Source organism: Lissotriton helveticus, chromosome 5_1, assembly GCF_964261635.1.
Source record: "Lissotriton helveticus chromosome 5_1, aLisHel1.1, whole genome shotgun sequence".
Taxonomy (NCBI): domain Eukaryota; kingdom Metazoa; phylum Chordata; class Amphibia; order Caudata; family Salamandridae; genus Lissotriton; species Lissotriton helveticus.
In genome coordinates this window covers 1,945,542,616-1,945,562,394 of record NC_136065.1, presented here as the reverse complement: position 1 = coordinate 1,945,562,394, position 19,779 = coordinate 1,945,542,616, and the positions used below count along the sequence as shown (strand labels likewise).

Sequence of the window (19,779 nt, the reverse complement as noted above, 5' to 3'; positions counted from 1 at the left end):
ACCACTTCTGCCCAGAGTGCTGAAGAAGATCAAGCGCGACCGGGCACAAGTCATCCTTGTGGCTCCGGACTGGGCACGAAGGTACTGGTATCCAGAGCTACTCAGTATGTCAGTCGATCCCCCGGTTCGTCTGCCTCTTCAGGAGGACCTTCTGTCACAGCAGCAGGGGACGGTCCTCCACCCGAACCTGTCCAGTCTCCACCTCCATGCTTGGAGATTGAGCGGCGACAGTTGAGGCCATTTGACTTGCCTCCTGAAGTCTGTAATGTCATTCTGGCAGCCAGGCGTCCCTCCACTAAGTCGGTATACGCCTGCAGGTGGAATAGATTTGTGGCATGGTGCACAGCAAAGGCTGTGGATCCTCTTGCTGCCCCTCTTTCTGAGGTTCTTCTCTTCCTTCTTTCTCTTGCCCAGCAGGGCTCTGCTCTGGGCACTATCAAGGGCTACCTTTCTGCCCCTTCAGCCTTTCTAAGGCTGCCTGATCAACCTTCTTTGTTCAAGTCCCCTATTGTAAATCGATTTCTGAAGGGCATCACACACACTTTCCCTCCTGTTCCGTTTGTGATGCCTCAGTGGGACTTGAACCTTGTTCTTACGTTTCTGATGTGCGCTCCCTTTGAGCCACTTCACAACTGTCCTCTCCGTCTTCTTACCTTGAAGACTGCCTTCCTGGTTGCCATCACCTCTGCCAGGAGAGTGGGTGAGCTCCAGGCTCTTTCTTGTACTCCTCCTTTCCTTTCTGTCCATCCGGACAAGGTTGTGTTACGTACTAAGCCATCTTTCCTGCCCAAGGTTGTCATGGCCTTCCATATCGGGCAGTCTATCACCTTGCCCACCTTCTTTCCGCCACCGCATCCCTCTAAAGAGGAAGAGCGGCTCCACCGTCTTGACCCAAAACGTGCGCTCTTTTTATCTGGATCGCACACGCCAGTTCCAACTCTTTGTTGGTTACGTGGGCGCTAAAAAGGGAAAAGCGGTGCACAAGCGGACAATCTCGCGGTGGATCACCTTGTGTATCCGGGCATGTTACTCCTTGGCTAAGAAGGAGCCCCCTGTTTGATTGAGGGCTCATTCCACTTGGGCCACGGCGACTACCACTGCCCTGGGCCGGGGAGTGCCCTTGCAGGACATTTGCCAGGCAGCTATGTGGGCCTCGCTGCACACGTTTGCACGACATTACTGCCTGGACAGCCAAGTCCGGAGGGATGGCTTCTTTGGCCGTTCCGTCCTCCAGGACTTTCTGGTGTGATTATTGGTTCGCAGACCCACCACCGGGGTTGGTATTGCTTGGGGTATCTATTCTAAGGTAAGAAATCTATCACTAACGTGTCTCTTTCAGATGCACAAGTTACTATTTGTGTAACGATATATCTGTAAGAGACATTAGTTAGTGATAGATTCCTTACCGACCCACCCATCCTCCCCGTTCTGCTTACCGATATCTAGGGTTAAGGTCATCCCCTTTCAGGGCCCTAGTTTCATGGCACCAGTGTTGGTTCTATCATGGCTCTGCGTATCTGGCGCGGAAAAGCTGTGTATCAGAACTGACGTCAGCGCGCATGGGCGGCGTCTAAGTACTTCGAAGACGTCATTCCGGCGCTAACGACGCCGACGACGGACGCGGAACCGTGGACGACGCCTGCCGGCGTGCAGGGGTATTGCTACGCAAAAAATTTCCGGATCCAGTCTGACGCCTGGGGATATTCTAAGGTAAGGAATCTATCACTAACTAATGTCTCTTACAGATATATCGTTACACAAGTAGTAACTTGTGCGTCAGGGATGCTACTCCCGGTATTTTCTGATCCCCAAGAAGGATGGCAGACTCCGTCCAATCCTGGATCTCAGGATCTTGAACTTTTACCTGAAGCAGGAGAGGTTCAAGATGCTCACCCTTGCGCAGGTTCTTCAAGCGCTGCTGGAAGAAGACTGGATGGTGTCAATCGACTTGCAGGATGCGTATTTTCATTTCCCAATCGTGAAGTCGCACAGAAAGTATGTCGGTTTCACGGTTGGATCGCAACACTACCAGTTTGCGGTCCTTCCGTTTGGTCTTACTACTGCGCCTCGAGTCTTCACCAAGGTGATGGCTGTAGTGGCAGCACATCTCAGAAGGTCGGAGATACCTGTATTTCCGTATCTGGACGATTGGCTTGTCAAGGCAGAATCTCCAGAGATAGTGCTCCATCATCTGCAAGAGACAACTCCATTGTTGCACAGGTTGGGTTTTTCAATAAATGTACCCAAATCTCACCTTGTGCCCTCCAGCGCAACCTGTTCATAGGTGTGGTACTGGACACTACTGTGTGTCGTGCATTCCCTCCTCTTCAAAGGATTCGTGACATACAGGAAATGATTCCTTAATTTTTCAATGGAGCGGTCGTTCCAGTCCTGAAGGTCCTTCGCCTGCTCGGTCTGATAGCTTCTTGCATTCTGTTGGTCAACCATGCACGCTGGCACATGAGGGCACTCCAGTGGTGCCTCCGCAGGCAGTGGTATCAGCACGGCAGAGATCTCGGAGTCAGTGAGGATCTCGAGAGAAACTGCAGCGGATCTGTCTTGGTGGAGCGTGGAAGGCAATCTGTCTCAAGGAAAGCCTTTACAACTTCCTCCATCAGTGGCCACAGTGATATTGGATGCATCCACTCTAGGGTGGGGTGCTCATCTGGGGGACCTGGAGATCAAGGGTCTTTGGTCTCCAGTGGAAAGGTTGCTTCACATCAACCTTCTGGAATTGCGGGCGATACGTTTGGCGCTCAAGGCCTTCCTCCCTTCTCTTCGCGGTCGGTCAGTCCGCAGGTCCTGACGGACAACACGACCGCGATGTGGTATGTCAACAAGCAGGGAGGAGTGGGGTTGCAGTGTCTCTGCAGAGAGGCTCTGCGTCTCTGGTCCTGGGTTCAGGACAATCAGATTTGTCTGATGGCAAATGATCTGGCCGGGGTTCTGAACGTTCGTGCAGACACTCTGTCAGCAGTTCTCCGCCGACCACGAGTGGAGGCTTCATCCAGAGGTAGTTCATCACGTCTTTCGGACGTGGGGAGCTCCTCAGGTGGACCTGTTCGCCACTCGCTAGAATGCTCACTGCCCGTCATTCTGCAGCCTCCAGTTTCCGATGCAAGGAGCCTTGGGGGACGCGTTTCAGTTGAGTTGGGACTCGCAACTCCTTTACGCGTTTCCTCCCATACGCTTGATTCCTCGGGTTCTGAGGAAGATTTGCCAAGACCGGGCCCAAGTCATATTGATCGCCCTGAATTGGCCAAGAAGGGTGTGGTATACAGATCTTCTCCACCTCTCCTCGTGCCCTCCGCTCCGTCTCTCTCGCAGGGCAGATCTCCTCTCCCAGATGGAGGGGCAGGTTCTACACCCCCACCTCCAGACCTTACACCTTCATGCCTGGAGATTGAGCGGGGCAACCTGATTTCCTTTTCTCTCCCGCACGATGTGGTGGATGTCATCTTATCGGCCAGGCGTGACTCCACCAAGTCCATTTATTCTTATAGAGGGTCTAAATTTGTTGCTTGGTGCGGGGAGAAGTCCGTTGACCCTTTAAGGGCTCGTTTGTCCAATATACTTCAATTTGCGCTTTCCTTGGCCCAGCAGGGTTTTGCAGTGGCAACTATCAAAGGTTATTTGTCGGCCTTATCGGCTTTCCTTTGTTTGCCGGACCAGCCCTCTTTGTTTAAATCTCCAATTGTTTTACGTTTCATTAAGGGCCTTACCAATAAATTTCCTCCTACACCTTTTATTGTACCTCAATGGGACTTGAACCTCGTTCTTGATGGGTTCTCCTTTTGAACATTTACACACATGTCCCTTGAGACTTTTGTCTTTCAAGACTATTTTTCTGGTGGCAATTACCTCGGCAAGGAGATTAAGTGAGCTTCAAGCTCTTAGTTCTAAGCCCCCATTTTTATCCATTCATGCTGAAAGAATGGTTCTCAGGACCAGGGCTGCTTTTCTGCCTAAGGTGGTAACTCCTTTCCATCTGGGGCAGTCCGTTACCCTCCCTACCTTTTATCCTCCCCCCTCACCCTTCCAAGGAGGAGGAGAGACTACACCGCTTGGACCCTAAGAGGGCGGTGAGCTTTTACCTAGACAGGACACGAGAGTTCAGGTTGGATGACCAGCTGTTTGTGTGCTTTGCTGGCTGCAAGAAGGGGAAGGCGGTGCACAAGCGCACACGCTCTCGAGGTGGATTATCCTCTGCTTTAAGATCTGCTACGCCCTGGCGGGTAAGGACACTCCAGAAGGGTATAAGAGCTCACTCTACTAGAGCAAAGTCATCGACATCTGCTTTGTCTAGGGGTGTTCCTGTAGAGGACATTTGTAGAGCGGCGACTTGGGCCTCCCTCCACACGCTTAGATACTGAAGTGAGGAGGGAGGGCCATTTTGCGAGCGCTGTCCTCCAGGATTTTCTGGTATAGGAGAGTGGACACCTTCCTCCGGGAGTGGGGACTGTTGTGGGATTCTATTCACAAGGTGAGGAATCCACTGGCAGATGTATCTATCAGAAGAACAAGTTACCTCTCCATGACCAGACAAGTCAACGCCGTCTCCTCGTCGTGCTTCCACATCCTGCGAATGCTACGCAAGATCTTCCGATGGATCCCCACCGAGACCAGGAAGACGGTCACCCAGGCCCTCGTCACCAGCCGTCTGGACTACGGCAACTCCCTCTACGCCGGAACCACCGCCAAACTCCAGAAGAGACTCCAGCGGATCCAGAACACCTCAGCACGACTCATCCTGGACATCCCCCGCCGCAGCCACATCTCCGGACACCTGAGAGACCTGCACTGGCTCCCGGTCAACAAGAGAATCACCTTCCGGCTCCTCACCCACGCACACAAAGCCTTACACAACCAAGGACCAGGATACCTCAACAGCCGCCTCAACTTCTACGCTCCCACACACCAGCTTCGATCGACCAGCCACGCCCTCGCCGCCGTCCCCCGCATCCGAAGAGCCACCACAGGAGGAAGGTCCTTCTCCTACCTGGCCGCCAAGACTTGGAACTCCCTTCCGGCCCACCTCCGCCTGACCCAGGACCACCTCGCCTTCAGGAAGCAGCTCAAGACCTGGCTATTCGAGCAGTAGCGGACCCCCCCCCCCCCCCCCCCCCCCCAGCGCCTTGAGACCCTCCGGGTGAGTAGTGCGCTATACAAATGCTCTGATTGATTGATTGATTGATTGATTGATTGGTAACGCTTTTTCTGGTAGATACAATACCTGCCTGTGGATTCCTCACTGACCCACCCACCTTCCCATCGTCCACTCTTCTATACTTGTGTTGTTGTTTTATATATATTTAAATTGTCAATGGAAATGTTTATTATGTTTTCATTTCCTGCAGTGGTTTCACACTGTGTGTGTTATTTTGACATTTGTGTACTGTGTATACTGTGTATATTTCTGCTGTCATCGGTCCGTCCGTGTGCCTCGAAGGCACGGAAAAAAGGGCGGAACTGATGTCATCACGCCGGCGTGTGCCTATTATGGTGTTGGTGACGTCAGCGGAGTCGCATGCGATGCCGTGCCTCTGTGACGTCGTTCCACGTTGGCGCGAAGCTACAAAAAGAATTTCCGAATGCTGCTGACGCAGGGGATATTCACAAGGTGAGGAATCCACAGGCAGATATTGTATCTACCAGAAAAAGCGTTACCGAAGGTAAGTAACTTGTTACTCTGGCAGAGTCAGGCTCCACAACAACTTGTTGGAGTTTCGGATGATCCGGCTAGCTATGAAAGAAACCATTTCTTCCCTCTGTCAAGAGAAGGTTAGTGCAGGTGTTCATGGACAACACGACTGTCATGTAGTATTGCAACAAGCAGCATGGGGTTTGGTCGTGGACCCTTTGTCAAGAGTGTCTGGACATGGCTGGAACTGCAGAGCATAAACCCGGTGGTACAACACCTGGCAGGTTCTCTGTACTCCAGGGCGGACGAACCTAGCTGTCGATGCCTAGAGAATCCAGAGTGGCGTCTCCAGTCGAAGGTGGCGCAAGGTCTCTCAACAGTGGGGAGAAACTTTGTTAGATCCGTTCGCCTCTGAAGAGAACGTGCAGTGTCAGCAATACTTCGCACTGGAATTTCCAAGGTGGCTATCGCTCGGCAACTCTTTTTGTCGTGAGTGGAGCTCAGGCCTCCTTTATTCCTTTACGCTCATACCTCTTCTGCCCAGAGTTCTGAAGATGAAGAACGACTGTGCCCAAGTCATTCTTGTGGCTCTGGACTGGCTGGTGAGTCTGGTTTCCAGAGCTTCTCCGAATGAGCATCGATTCACAGATTAGGCTGCCCCTTCAGGAGGAGCTTCTGTTTCAGCAGCAGGGGATGGTCCTCCAGCGAAACCGGTCAACTCTCCACCTCCTTACATGGAGATTGAGCGGCTTCAGTTAATAGCTTTCAACCTTCCTTCTGAAGTATGTAATGTTATTTTGGCGGTCCTCCACTAAGACGGTATACGCCTGCCATTGGCAAAAATGTGTACAATATTGTACAGAAAGGCTATTGACCCTCTTTCTGCTTCTCTATTATCTTTAGTCTTACCCTTGCCCAGCAGGGCTCTACTTTGGGTATTCTCAAGGGTTATCTTTCTGCTCTCCACATTTTTCAGCTGCCGAACCAAGCCTCTTTATTTACGTCCCCTATTTTAAATAGGTTCTTAAAAGGGCTAGTACATATGTTTCCATCTATGCCTTTTGGCATGCTGCAGTGGGACCTTAATTTGGCCCTCACATTTATTGTTTGCGCTCTGGCTGCTTATTGGTAATAATTCCATTTGTAGAGCGCCTGGTTATACCCAACGGTGTCCCCCCCGAGCTAGGATGCAGACTCCCCCAGAAGCAGAGCAGAAATAGCACCTAAGGCAAGAAGATGAGTACAGGAAGGCATAAGGAGAATCCCTGCTTAAGGGTAAAATAACCAGGTTTTTAGATCTTTACCAAAGATGCTCTCAGTGGGTTCAGCTCTCAGGGTCAGCTGGAAGGTGTTCCACTTTTTAGCTGCCATTTAGCCAAAGGATCGCGCTCCCATCCTGGCCCTTTGGAATTTGGGCACTTTGACTAGGTGGGCTCCCGTCGACCTCAGATTACTTACAGGAATATAGGGGGGTTAACATGGGGTGGAGATAGCTTGGACCTATCCTCTACAGAATCTGTTGCAATGGCACATAGCTTTATAGATGATCCTTTTTAGGTTGAGTTATTTATAACTCGGAACCTATTACTACGGAACCAAAATCTCTTAAACCAGCCGGATTTCGTGCAATGCATGTTGTGCACTCAAGCATGAAGCTTCCCCAGGCACGCGCTTGACCTCACACACCACCATCAAAGGCTTCTGCTCCCCCTCACTCCCTTTCCTCCCTCACACTCGCTGGCCACGTCAAACGCGAGAGCTTTTGTAAAAGGGGCTTGCTTCCGACAGTGCACGAGGTGCGCGACCCGCTGGCATTTGTCTGGCATGTGTCTTCAAAGGCTTAAAAGCTTGAAGGCAATCTGCTTCCCCGCCCCCTGGTGTTTCTGGCTTGTCTCGCTCGCTAATCGGTCTTTTTTCCCCTCCCACCCTTCCTTTGATGTCCGTCGCGCGTGGCCTCTGCCTGTCGCCTCTCCGTCCTTCACAGCCCCTCTCTGTCGTGGAATCTCAAATTTGGGGACTACATCTTCAAAACAAGCCTGTTCATGTTGACACTTGCAATTAGAATGCGAGTTCGCCTAAGTTTTAAAACATTGGGACGACTTCAACTAAACAAACATGTTTGTGTTCCAATTATGAATAAAGTACGTTTTCCCAGTTTAACTAATCTGTTTTGTGGGCCCCACCCTCCGAATGCGGTGCCGCGATTGCTTGCATTGTAGCATGAAAAATGTAAATGTCATACCATTGGTGATCAGCGACCTGAAAAACACGTCCGGTGATAACTCTCATAAGATGTATGCGTTAAATGTCATGAAAATGCAATTTTGAAAACTATTCATACTGGGATCACAATAGTGCCAAGTCCTATGAATTTTTGTAGGCGCTCTGATAGAGAGTGCAATTGGCCACATCGAAATGATCACTGCAAGAAGTCACTCAGCACCAGCACAGCATCACTCGGCACCACCACAGCATCACTCAGCACCACTCAGCACCACCACAGCACCACCACAGCACCACTCAGCACCACCACAGCACCATTCAGCAGCACCACTCAGCACCACCACAGCACCACTCAGCACCACCACATTATCACTCAACACCACCACATTATCACTCAACACCACCACAGCACCACTCAGCACCACCACATTATCACTCAGCACCACCACATTATCACTCAGCACTACAACATCATCACTCAGCACCACCACAGTGTGAGAAGTTGGCCTGATATATGATGTTCACTAGTTCTAGTGACCACCCTGTATCAGTCCAGACAACCCTTATGGTGATTGGTTGTAAGTCAACCTTATAGACCAGCTATCCAATGGTAGCATGGACAAAGCAGTCTTAGGCTAAACTCTTTTGGCATGTGAAGCCAGCTGTTTTACCACAATATAACCCCTTGAATGCCAGATGAAAGGACACCACACAGGTTGTTATGAAAATAAACAATATATTTATTAATAACAACACCTCTGAACTCTTTATGAGATCAGAGGGCTAAGCACATGACAATACTAAGAAGGAAATACGAGTTAGCACAATATTTACACGTGTGCCTTAGGGACACGGCAAACCATATACTAAAAACAATGGAATGCGAGGAAGGAAAGTACTGTAAAGAGATCCAGAGGCTGGAGGATCGCTGGGACTACGCTACGAACTAGGTAAGTAAGGAGCAGGAGGCCCACGGGACTCACGTGCAGAGTGGAAACTCTCAAGCGGGATGCGTACCAACGTGTATGGATACTACAGTTTACAGTTACGGTTTCCGGACGAACCCGGCTGGATGGAGGGAAAACAACAGTGGACCTGGACACTAGGATAGTGGACACTGACTTCAGCACCTAGAAGCTTTAGTTACCTAACCCACAGGCTGCGGGTGCATAGGGCTGAAGTGGTGTCGGGTTTGCTGCGTTGATCCCGGTGATGCCTGAAACAAGGAGTTGCTGGCAGGCAGCCAGATGGAGGAGTCCAGTGGTTCCAAGGATGGAACTAGGAAGGAGAAGTCCTGAAAGGGAAGGGGACAGAGTCTTGGTCACTAGCCAGTGACGGTGCTGGAACCAGGAGGGAACCAGATGCTGTCGCCACATTCAGGTGAAGGAAGGGTCGCTTCTCTCTGTAGCTGCGCGGACCAGGAGCTGTTCTTCACGACCAGGCTGGAGGCACAAGCTGTCCCACGTAGTCTGCTGCTGATGGCGGTGTTGGATCGTCGATCTGGTCAACAGGCCTTGGCCAGTGCAAGCCACGCGGTGGAACAAAGATGGCGTCTGGTGCGGACCAGGAGGGTCCGGGGTGCTTCTCTTTCACAAGGAAGCAAGGGCCAGTCTGGGGGACCAGACCAGCAGTGTCGAAATCTTCGGGTCGTCGTCTCAGAGGTCACGAGCCAGCCGGCAAGTGACCAGACAACAGGAAAAGCAGCAACCAGGCAAAAGGGGGCCCCACGCAGATCTCGTGGAGGCTGGGGGGCTGGTCTTTGATGCAGGTGCTGCGTCGGTGTGGGGCTTCTCAGTCCCCTATGCACTTACTCGAGGGTCACTCGGGGGTCGTGCTGGAAGCGCTGTGCAGGTTTCTTCAAGATGGCCGTCTCCACGTCGCTCGTCGCACCCACGGGTCCCAGCTGTGCTGTGGATGTGGGTAGAGGTCAGAGGGGTCTGGAGGTCCGGGTCTCGTTGGGCTGGGTCGTCAGATTCCGGGAAGGAAGGACTTGCAGCAAACCGCACAGGAGCTTGATGGTGCCTGCGAAGCAGGATGGTCACTCCCTGACCATAGGGGAGATTCTTCAGTCTTCTGGTGTCCAGGAGGTCGAAGGTCAAGAGTTCTTCGTGGAAGTTGTCAAGATTAATCTAACTGGGAATGGGACTAGCTCCTACCTTTATTCAGCTAAAGGGGGCTGCACTACGACTAGGTCCCTCCTCTGGGTGGGACCAGGAAGGGGGGTGGTTACACCCCCTATCCTTTGTCCAGTTTCCCGCCAGAGCTGGGGCTGGAGTGCCCCAGCAACTGGTTGGAACCGGTGTATGCACAGGGCACCTTGTGTGCCCCAGGCATGTCTCATTCCTTTATGCCTTGGCCTACCTAATACACAAAATCCTGTCTGGGGTGGTGCTAGCACCTCCCAAGGCAGGAAACCCTTTGTCTGTGCCTCCCTCGCTGGAAGGACTCCCAGCAGCAGGAGGTCAGACTTGTGTCTGTGGTGGCAGCATCCATCTTGTGATGCTGAGGCTCGAGTTAACTTTAACCGGGGTTCACAGTTACATACATGTCGTGTCCCTCTAGAAGGGTGGAATGCTACCCCCGTCGCCAGAATTGGCGAGGGGGTAGTATTCCAATTCGTATGACACCTTACTCGACATGTTTTGATAATGTTATACCAGAGTTAGCATTTAACCGCGAGGATTATAATGCACTTAAGAGTATATGGTATAGCGTTATCATGGAACAGCTATTAGGACTTGGTTCCGCAAGCTGCAGACGGGCTCAGCTCATGCCAGAGCACCATCTCACATAATTCCAAGCACTCTGCCTTCAGGATTGATAAGGCCTTCCATAGGAGTGACTGATAGGAATATATGTGTCCATTTTTAGGGTTAGATATAGGGAACTATATCTTAAGCAAAGGGTGATTACACCACCTTGCCCCAGCTGTCGTGCAGCCAGTTGTCTGTTTTGGATGGCCAGCCAGGGGTGGCATAATACATGCTGCAGCCCCTGGTAGGCCCTGGGTACACCTATGCCCTGGATACCTAAGGTATACTGTACAGGGACTGATAAGGTGGCCCAGTACCAATTGGTAAATGAACATAGGGTACATGGTTGTAATTTAGAGAGAGAACAGCTAGGCTGTGGGTCTGATTAGCAGGCCCACAGCCAGGGAAAGTCGTAAATCAGTGAAGCAAAAAGCAAAAATCTGGGGTGGCCATGGGATTGCAGACCCCACTCTCCTACACACAGCATCACTCAGCACCACAACAGCACCACTCAGCGCCACCCCAGCATCCCTCAGCACCACCCAGCCCCACCCCAGCATCACTCAGCAGCACCACTCAGCACCACCACAGCACCACTCTGCACCACCCCAGCATCACTCAGCGCCACCCCAGCATCACTCAGCGCCACTCCAGCATCACTCAGCGCCACCCCTGCATCACTCAGCACCACCACAGCACCACGCAGCATCACTCAGCGCCACACCAGCATCACTCAGCGCCACCCCAGCATCACTCAGCGCCACCCCAGCATCACTCAGCGCCACCCCAGCATCACTCAGCGCCACCCCAGCATCACTCAGCGCCACCCCAGCATCACTCAGCGCCACCCCAGCATCACTCAGCGCCACCCCAGCATCACTCAGCACCACCCCAGCATCACTCAGCAGCACCACCCCAGCATCACTCAGCAGCACCACCACATCACTCAGCGCTACCCCAGCATCACTCAGCACCACCACATTACCACTCAGCACCACCACATTACCACTCAGCACTACCCTAGCACCACTCAGCACTACCACATTACCACTCAGCACCACCGCATTACCACTCAGCACCACCACAGCACCACTCAGCACCACCACAGCACCACTCAGCACCACCACAACAGCACCACCACATTATCACACAGCACCACTCAGCACCACCACTGCACCACTCAGCACCACCACATTATCACTCAGCACCACCACAGCACCACTCAGCACCCCAACAGCATCACTCAGCACCCCAACAGCATCACTCGGCACCCCAACAGCATCACTCGGCACCACCACAGCATCACTCGGCACCACCACAGCATCACTCGGCACCACCACAGCATCACTCGGCACCACCACAGCATCACTCGGCACCACCACAGCATCACTCGGCACCACCACAGCATCACTCGGCACCACCACAGCATCACTCGCCACCACCACAGCATCACTCGCCACCACCACAGCATCACTCGCCACCACCACAGCATCACTCGCCACCACCACAGCATCACTCGCCACCACCACAGCATCACTCGCCACCACCACAGCATCACTCGCCACCACCACAGCATCACTCGCCACCACCACAGCATCACTCGCCACCACCACAGCACCACTCGCCACCACCACAGCACCACTCGCCACCACCACAGCACCACTCGCCACCACCACAGCACCACTCGCCACCACCACAGCACCACTCGCCACCACCACAGCACCACTCGCCACCACCACAGCACCACTCGCCACCACCACAGCACCACTCGCCACCACCACAGCACCACTCGCCACCACCACAGCACCACTCGCCACCGGCACCACCCCAGCACCGCTCAGCACCACCCCAGCACCGCTCAGCACCACCCCAGCATCGCTCAGCACCACCCCAGCATCGCTCAGCACCACCCCTGCATCGCTCAGCACCACCCCTGCATCGCTCAGCACCACCCCTGCATCGCTCAGCACCACCCCTGCATCGCTCAGCACCACCCCTGCATCGCTCAGCACCACCCCAGCATCGCTCAGCACCACCCCAGCATCGCTCAGCATCACCATTCAGGGCCTCCACAGCATCACTCAGGGCCTCCACAGCATCACTCAGGGCCTCCACAGCATCACTCAGGGCCTCCACAGCATAAATCTGTGCAACCATTCAACAACTGGTTCAAATATGTTCTCTCAATGTTTCAAGCTTTATTACAAATGTCACAAAAATGTTATTTCACTTCTGTTCTTGGATTTTCGTCACAATAAAATACACTGAACATAATCTTCACAAAAGTTATTTACAAAAGTTTAGGCTATTGCCATTATAAATTACAATCACTTTTATTTAAGTATTAATTAATTAAAAAAATTAAAAGCCATTGTTATTTGTAATATCAATACATCTAAGTCACGTAAATACAAAACATGTTGCATTACAAATGCTATAGGTGTCACATTTGCGAAAGTTATAATTATTGGCATTGTAAATGACAAAGCTATTAATTTAGCTATTTTCAAAACCAACACATAAATAAAAAAAATTGTCATTTACAAGACCAATATCTCAAACTTTCCTAATGCGAGACCTATTGCATAGCAAATGCTGTTTCCACTGGCAACCAGAGGAGGGGGATGATCTTCTGGGAAGATTCAGGACCAATCGGCAGCCACATTCTGGAATCGTTGAAGTTTGTTGAGATATTTTTTAGCGGCTCCTAGATAAAGGATTTTGCCGTAGTCAATCTGAGCTGTGACTAGAGCACGTGCAAGAGTTTTTCTGGCCATGAGAGGTAGTAGGTCAAAGATTTTTCTTGGGCCTTAAGAGTCCCGAAGCATTTTCCAGCTACCTTTCTAATTTGATTCTCCAAGGAAAGTTTGGGATCAAGCCAGACCCCAAGATTTTTGGTTTCTTCTTTGGGGGTAAGGGTTGGCCCCAAGGTGTAGTGCCACTAAGCCGAAGACCAGATTGAAGGGACTTTCCCCACAATCAATACTTCAGTCTTATTGCCATTCAATGTAATGCAAATGCTGGACATTCATGAGGCAAGCTCCCCTAAACAAGAGAGAACTGATTGGCAGCTGTCTCTGTGTCCTGGGATAAGGTGACGGTCAATTGCGTATCATCCGCGTAAGATACAATGGTTACTTTGTATTTTTCCACAATTTCTGCAAGGGGCCCATATAAAGATTGAAGAGTGTGGCTCAATATCGAGCCTTGATGATACATTTTAGGGAAAGTTTATGGATAATTGCTATTCCCCCACCTCTCTTAATAGGGCGGTCATGTCTTAATATTCCGTATTTTTAAGGTAAGGCATCTCGAATACCTGTCAAATATCATTGGGCTGTTTTTCCATGAGACTCCTAGATCTTGTTTTTATGTTTCGCTAGTTACCTGCAGTTTATAAGTAGGGACCTTCATGTGTGCTTACTAGTGGGAGTTAGCTCTATCTGATGCGGATTAAACTTGCAGTGTGAGCATTTAAGCAGGTCGACCTCTGCAATTAGCTTATGCTGGCATGCTTCAAGGGTGAAAGGCACTAGGTTCCTCAGTTTTTCTGTAGAGTATTTCTGATGGATACTTCTGCCTGTGGATTCCTCACCTTTTGAATTACCCCTGCACCAGCATTCTACGGAAATTCTTTTCTTAGCTCTCCCAGGTTGACAAGGACCTCCCAATAGCACTACTCCGCTTGTGACTCTGCGCGATGTCATGGGAGCCATTAGAGGGCCTAGTCTGCGTGCTGATGTCAGTACCCTTTTTACTGCGCCATTGAAGCGTAACTGTTTTTCTGGGACTCTCCACTTTACTTGTGATTACTGTTTCTATCTTCTACTTCGTATTGCAGTGAGGATGGCTTCCTAGAAGAAATCAGGTTTCAAGCCTTGCAGAGAGTGTGGGGGCCATATGTCCATCACGGATCCCCACAATGACTGTCTCTGGTGTCTTTCTTCTGACCACGATGTCAAAGGGTGTTCGTGCTGTTGGAAGATTAACCCGAAGGCGCTGAAAGAATGTGAGGCGAAACTTAATGACGCGGGCGAAGGAGTAGAGGTCGCAAGAGATCGAAGTAGTCTACCTCGCATACTTCGAAGTCAAGGAAGCATAAGAAGAAGAGAAGACATGGATCTCTGCGTCGATCTTCGAAGGGCAGGGTTTCGAGGTCAGCCTCCCCCTCGCAGCGGCGTCGTGACAAGGATGCCGTCTTGCTGTAGCCTACACCTTCTCCACAGGTGACTCCGGCCCATTCTCCGGCACCGAGGGATTCACCGGTGCGCAGGGACACTCCGGCTCCTAGGGTGTCTTCTCCTGCGGCTACGCCTGTACCAGCTCTGTTAATGTGCACATTCATCTGACCCTCTCTCAAAACATGTGACATGTCTTTGTTTTGCCACAAAGTGCTGGGACAGTCTTTAAAAACCGGGACTGTCCAGGCAAAACCTGGACGTCTGGTCACCCTATGCCTACGCCAAGCACACCTGAAAGGACTTCAACTTAAAACATTGCAGTGCCACCTACAGATGATGCAGTGTCCTCAGACGGGGATATTTTAACCTCTATTCTCTTACCTGCTGGATGCATTTCGCCTCGTCCCACCTCGGCTGCGGGCTATTTGCGTGGAGGGCGGTTCCGTTTACTTTCTGGCCTATCCTTGCTGCTTACTCACTTTCAGGTGCTGGAGGGGGCGGTTTAGTCTTGCCCCTCTCCCCTCCATTTAAACCAGATATGCCAATGGACGAGCAGCGGATGCTGGTAAGATTGTTGCTGCCTGTCTCATGTACCTCGTGATTTTAATTGTGTGCACGCTGATAATCTAGTGCGATATTTTAACCTCTATTCTCTTGCCTGCTGGGTGCATTTTGCCTCGTTCCACCGCGGCTGCGTGCCGTTTGCGTGGAGGGCGGTCCCGTTTACTTTTTGGCCTATCCTTGTTGCTCACTCACTTTCGGGTGCTGGAGGTGGCGGTTTAGTCTTGCTGCTCTCCCCTCCATTTAAATCCCATGTGCCAGCAGACGTGCCGCTGGCGCACCTAAGGCAACCTCCTCTGCGCCTGGACGACGCCAGACATGCTGCCGGTTTGTCTAGTAACAAGCATTCTGATAGATACATCTGCCTTGTGGATTCCTCACCTTGTAAATTGCTCACCTTGTGAATATCCCCCTTTGCGTCAGCAACGTTCGGAATTTTTTCTTTGTAGCACGCCGGCGTGGACGACGTCATAGGAACGCGGCATCGCGCGCGACTCCGTCTGACTTCACCGACCCCTTATTAGGCCTACGTCGGCGTGATGACATCAGTTCCGCCCTTTTTTCCGTGCCTTCAACGCTAAAGGTTTCGGGATCTTCTGTGGTTACAGATAGAGACTTTGTTGCTTTTTGTCTGTTACTGTTTCTGTTCTTCGTCGAGGATGTCGTCGAAGAAGACGGGTTTCAAGCAGTGTGACTCGTGTGCCCGGATGATGTCGATCACCGATCCACACGAAGATTGCTTATGGTATTTAGGATCGGATCATGACGTCAAGGGCTGTCGATCCTGCTCAAAGATGAATCCGAAGGCTCTGCGAGAGCGGGAAGCTAAACTTTTATTAGCCAAGATAAAAGGTAAAGAAGCCGGTAGATCTTCGAGATCAAGATCGAGACACTCAAGATCAAAACCGAAGTCAAGATCGAAGTAACGATCGAGGTCGCGATCGAAGTCACAATCGAGGTCGAGAGTCAGATCGGAGTCGGCGTCAAAGTCAGCTTCTGGGCATGCTTCGAGTTCCTCGAAGAGAAAACATAAGAGGAAGAAGCATAGTTCTCACCATCATTCAGGGTCTTCGGACTCTAAGAAGAAGTCTTCTCGGAAGCATCACAAGGACTTTGTATCTCCGTCTCCTGCTGGTGGTACCACTCCGATACGATCTCGAGAACATACACCGGAGCCGGAACTGGATCCGAATCCGGCTTCGGGTCAGTCTTCGGAACATGATGAGGTCGCGGAAGTTCCTCAGTCTCCGACTCCGGAGGATGAACCGGAAAGTCATAAGGATCAGGAGGAACAGAATCCAATACAGCCTCCTACGAATCCGCCAATGGGTTCTTACCCTACTTTTCCTGGTCCTGGTCAGGATCCATCGCATTTCCTAAATGCTATGTATGGAGCATATGCGAGGGCAATGTACCCCACTGGAGCACCTGCGGGTCCTATGGGTCCTTTGTCTTTTAACCACTTGGCTGCTAAGGTACTCCCTCTTCTTCCCATTGACTTTCCATTGAAATCAATGGAAAGTCCATGACGAGTTACCCTTGTCATTAGCGCTGAAGGGGTTAACTTGGGTGTCCCCAAGCTTATGCACCGGCGCCTTTTCTACCTTTCATGCCGACTCCATATCCTTCTTGGATCGGTTCAGCGCCGCCGAGGTCATCGACTCCGCGCACATCTTCGCCGACTCCGGAGCGACCTCGAAATTTGGATCGAGGCTCGACGCCGGTTCCTGTTTCTCTACCTCCTGTTATTCCAGCTCCTCGGTCGGAGTCGTTACCGGATCCATCGACTTCGATCCGTATGGAGTGGTCGAGACGTAGAGCCCAACGTCTATTGGAGGAGAAAGAGTATATGGAACCTGAAGTGGAGGAAGGCGAGATTCAAGAACATGATGATTATTTTGAAGATCTTCATTCTGCAAGCAGTCTTGAACTTTCTTCTGAATGGGGTTTACCTGTAGTTTCAGATGCACCCTCCAAGGATGTGGTACCATACCATATGGTAATTAGAAAAGCTGCTGATTTGTTAAACTTAACTTTACCAACGGTTGAGTTCAAATCTAATATCCTTACAGAAGTTTTACATTCACCTTCTTCTGTCATTGAGCCAACTTTGCCTTTCACTGAAGCTCTGACCGAGCCAATTCTGGAAGTTTAGAAAAAGCCTTTGTCTGCACCTGCAGTGTCTAGATCGGTGGCGAGACGTTATAGGGTGGCTCCTGGAGATCCTGAGTTCTTGTCATCTCACCCTTCACCGGAGAGTCTGGTGGTTCAGGCTGCTTGTGCAAATAGATCAGCAGGCTCTTTTCCCCAAGTTTCTGGAGATAAAGATTCCAGAAAATTGGATCAAGCCGCTAAGAAGGTCTTCTCCTCAGGTAGCATGGCCTTAAAATCAACGAATGCTACTTGTTTACTTGGTAGATATGTGCATGCCCTAATGGACTCGGTCAAACAATTGTCTGCTAAACTTCCAGAGGAGGACAGGAAAAACCTAAATGAAGTTGTTTTAGACACTCGGGCAGCAGCCCACCAAGTTATTCAGAGTGGCATGGACACTGCAGATTCTGTGCCTAGAGTAATGGGTTCTTCAGTGGCTACCAGAAGAGCTGCTTGGTTAAAGTCCTCAGAGTTTTCCGCTGATGTACAGGCTACTCTTTTGGATTTACCTTTTGACGGAGTTGGTCTCTTTGGAAAAAAAGCGGATACGGCTTTGGAAAGTTTCAAAGATAGCCTAGCGACGGCTAGATCTTTGGGATTGCAGATGAAAGGTACAGCATCCAAGAAGTTATGGGGTTTTGGCAGATCTTCCTTTCGTCCCTTCAGACAAGGCCAGCAACAGCAGCAACAACAGAACCCTCTGTACAAGTCTTATAGAGGTAGACAGAAGGGTCGTGGACGTGGACGTCAAACCTCTTCCTCCTCTAATACCCACCCCCCACCTACAACAGCAAAGCAGCCCTAGATCCGCCATTCCGGATCATGTGGGTCCAGTAGGGGGTCGGCTTACTCATTTTCTACGGGATTGGGAATCTGTTACATCAGATCTTTGGGTTCTCAATCTCGTAGAAAATGGGTATGCTCTTCCTTTCCAGGAGGTCCCTCCCAATTACCCTCCTTGCCAAGGTTATTGTTCGGAGGACCACCTGCTTCTCTTGCAGGAAGAAGTCCTGGCACTGTTCAGAAAGGGTGCAATAGAGGTGGTTCCGGAGCAGGAGAGGGGTCAGGGATGCTACTCCCGGTATTTTCTGATCCCCAAGAAGGATGGCAGGCTTCGGCCAATCCTGGATCTCAGGATCTTGAACTTGTATCTGAAACAAGAAAAGTTCAAGATGCTCACTCTTGCGCAGGTTCTTCAAGCGCTGTTGGAAGAAGACTGGATGGTGTCGATCGACTTGCAGGATGCTTATTTCCACATCCCTATCCTGAAGTCGCACAGGAAGTATCTCCGTTTTACGGTGGGTTCGCAACACTACCAGTTTGCGGTCCTTCCGTTTGGACTTACTACTGCGCCTCGAGTTTTCACCAAGGTGATGGCAGTGGTGGCAGCACATCTCAGAAGGTCGGGAATTCCTGTATTTCCGTATCTGGACGACTGGCTCATCAAAGCAGAGTCTCCAGAGAAGGTGCTCCTTCATTTGCAAGAGACAACTCCGTTGTTACACAGGTTGGGTTTTTCGATAAATGTACCCAAGTCTCACCTGGTGCCCTCCCAGCGCAACCTGTTCATAGGTGCGGTACTGGACACTACTGTATGTCGTGCATTCCCTCCACCTCAAAGGATTCGCGACATACAGGAAATGATACCTTTGTTCTACAATGGAGCGGTCGTTCCAGTCCTGAAGGTTCTTCGCCTGCTCGGTCTGATGGCTTCTTGCATTCTGTTGGTCAACCATGCACGCTGGCACATGAGGGCACTCCAGTGGTGCCCTCCGCAGGCAGTGGTATCAGCACAACGGAGATCTCAGGGAGTCAGTGAGGATCTCCAGAGAAACTGCAGCGGATCTGTCTTGGTGGAGCGTGGAAGGCAATCTGTCGCAAGGAAAGCCTTTTCCACTTCCTCCATCGGTGGCCACGGTGATAACGGATGCATCCACTCTCGGGTGGGGTGCTCATCTGGGAGACCTGGAGGTCAAAGGTCTTTGGTCTCCAGAGGAAAGGTTGCTTCATATCAACCTTCTAGAGTTACGGGCGATACGTTTGGCGCTCAAGGCCTTCCTCCCTTCCCTTCGCGGTCAGTCGATTCAAGTCCTGACGGACAACACGACCGCGATGTGGTACATCAACAAACAGGGAGGAGTGGGGTCGCAGTGTCTCTGCAGTAGGGCTCTGCGTCTCTGGTCCTGGGTTCAGGACCATCAGATTTGTCTTCAGCTCCACCTGGGAGGATCACCTGATCCACCTGAGGAACGTTTTGGAGGCCCTG

The 19,779-nt window shown here is 51.2% G+C and overlaps 1 protein-coding gene across 1 annotated transcript in view; it reads left to right on the top strand.

Annotated features, from left to right (window-relative positions):
* NPEPPS (aminopeptidase puromycin sensitive) overlaps positions 1-19,779 on the top strand; it is a 1,244,137-nt gene that overhangs the window by 1,087,901 nt on the left and 136,457 nt on the right. The gene's annotated exons all lie outside the window — the stretch shown is intronic.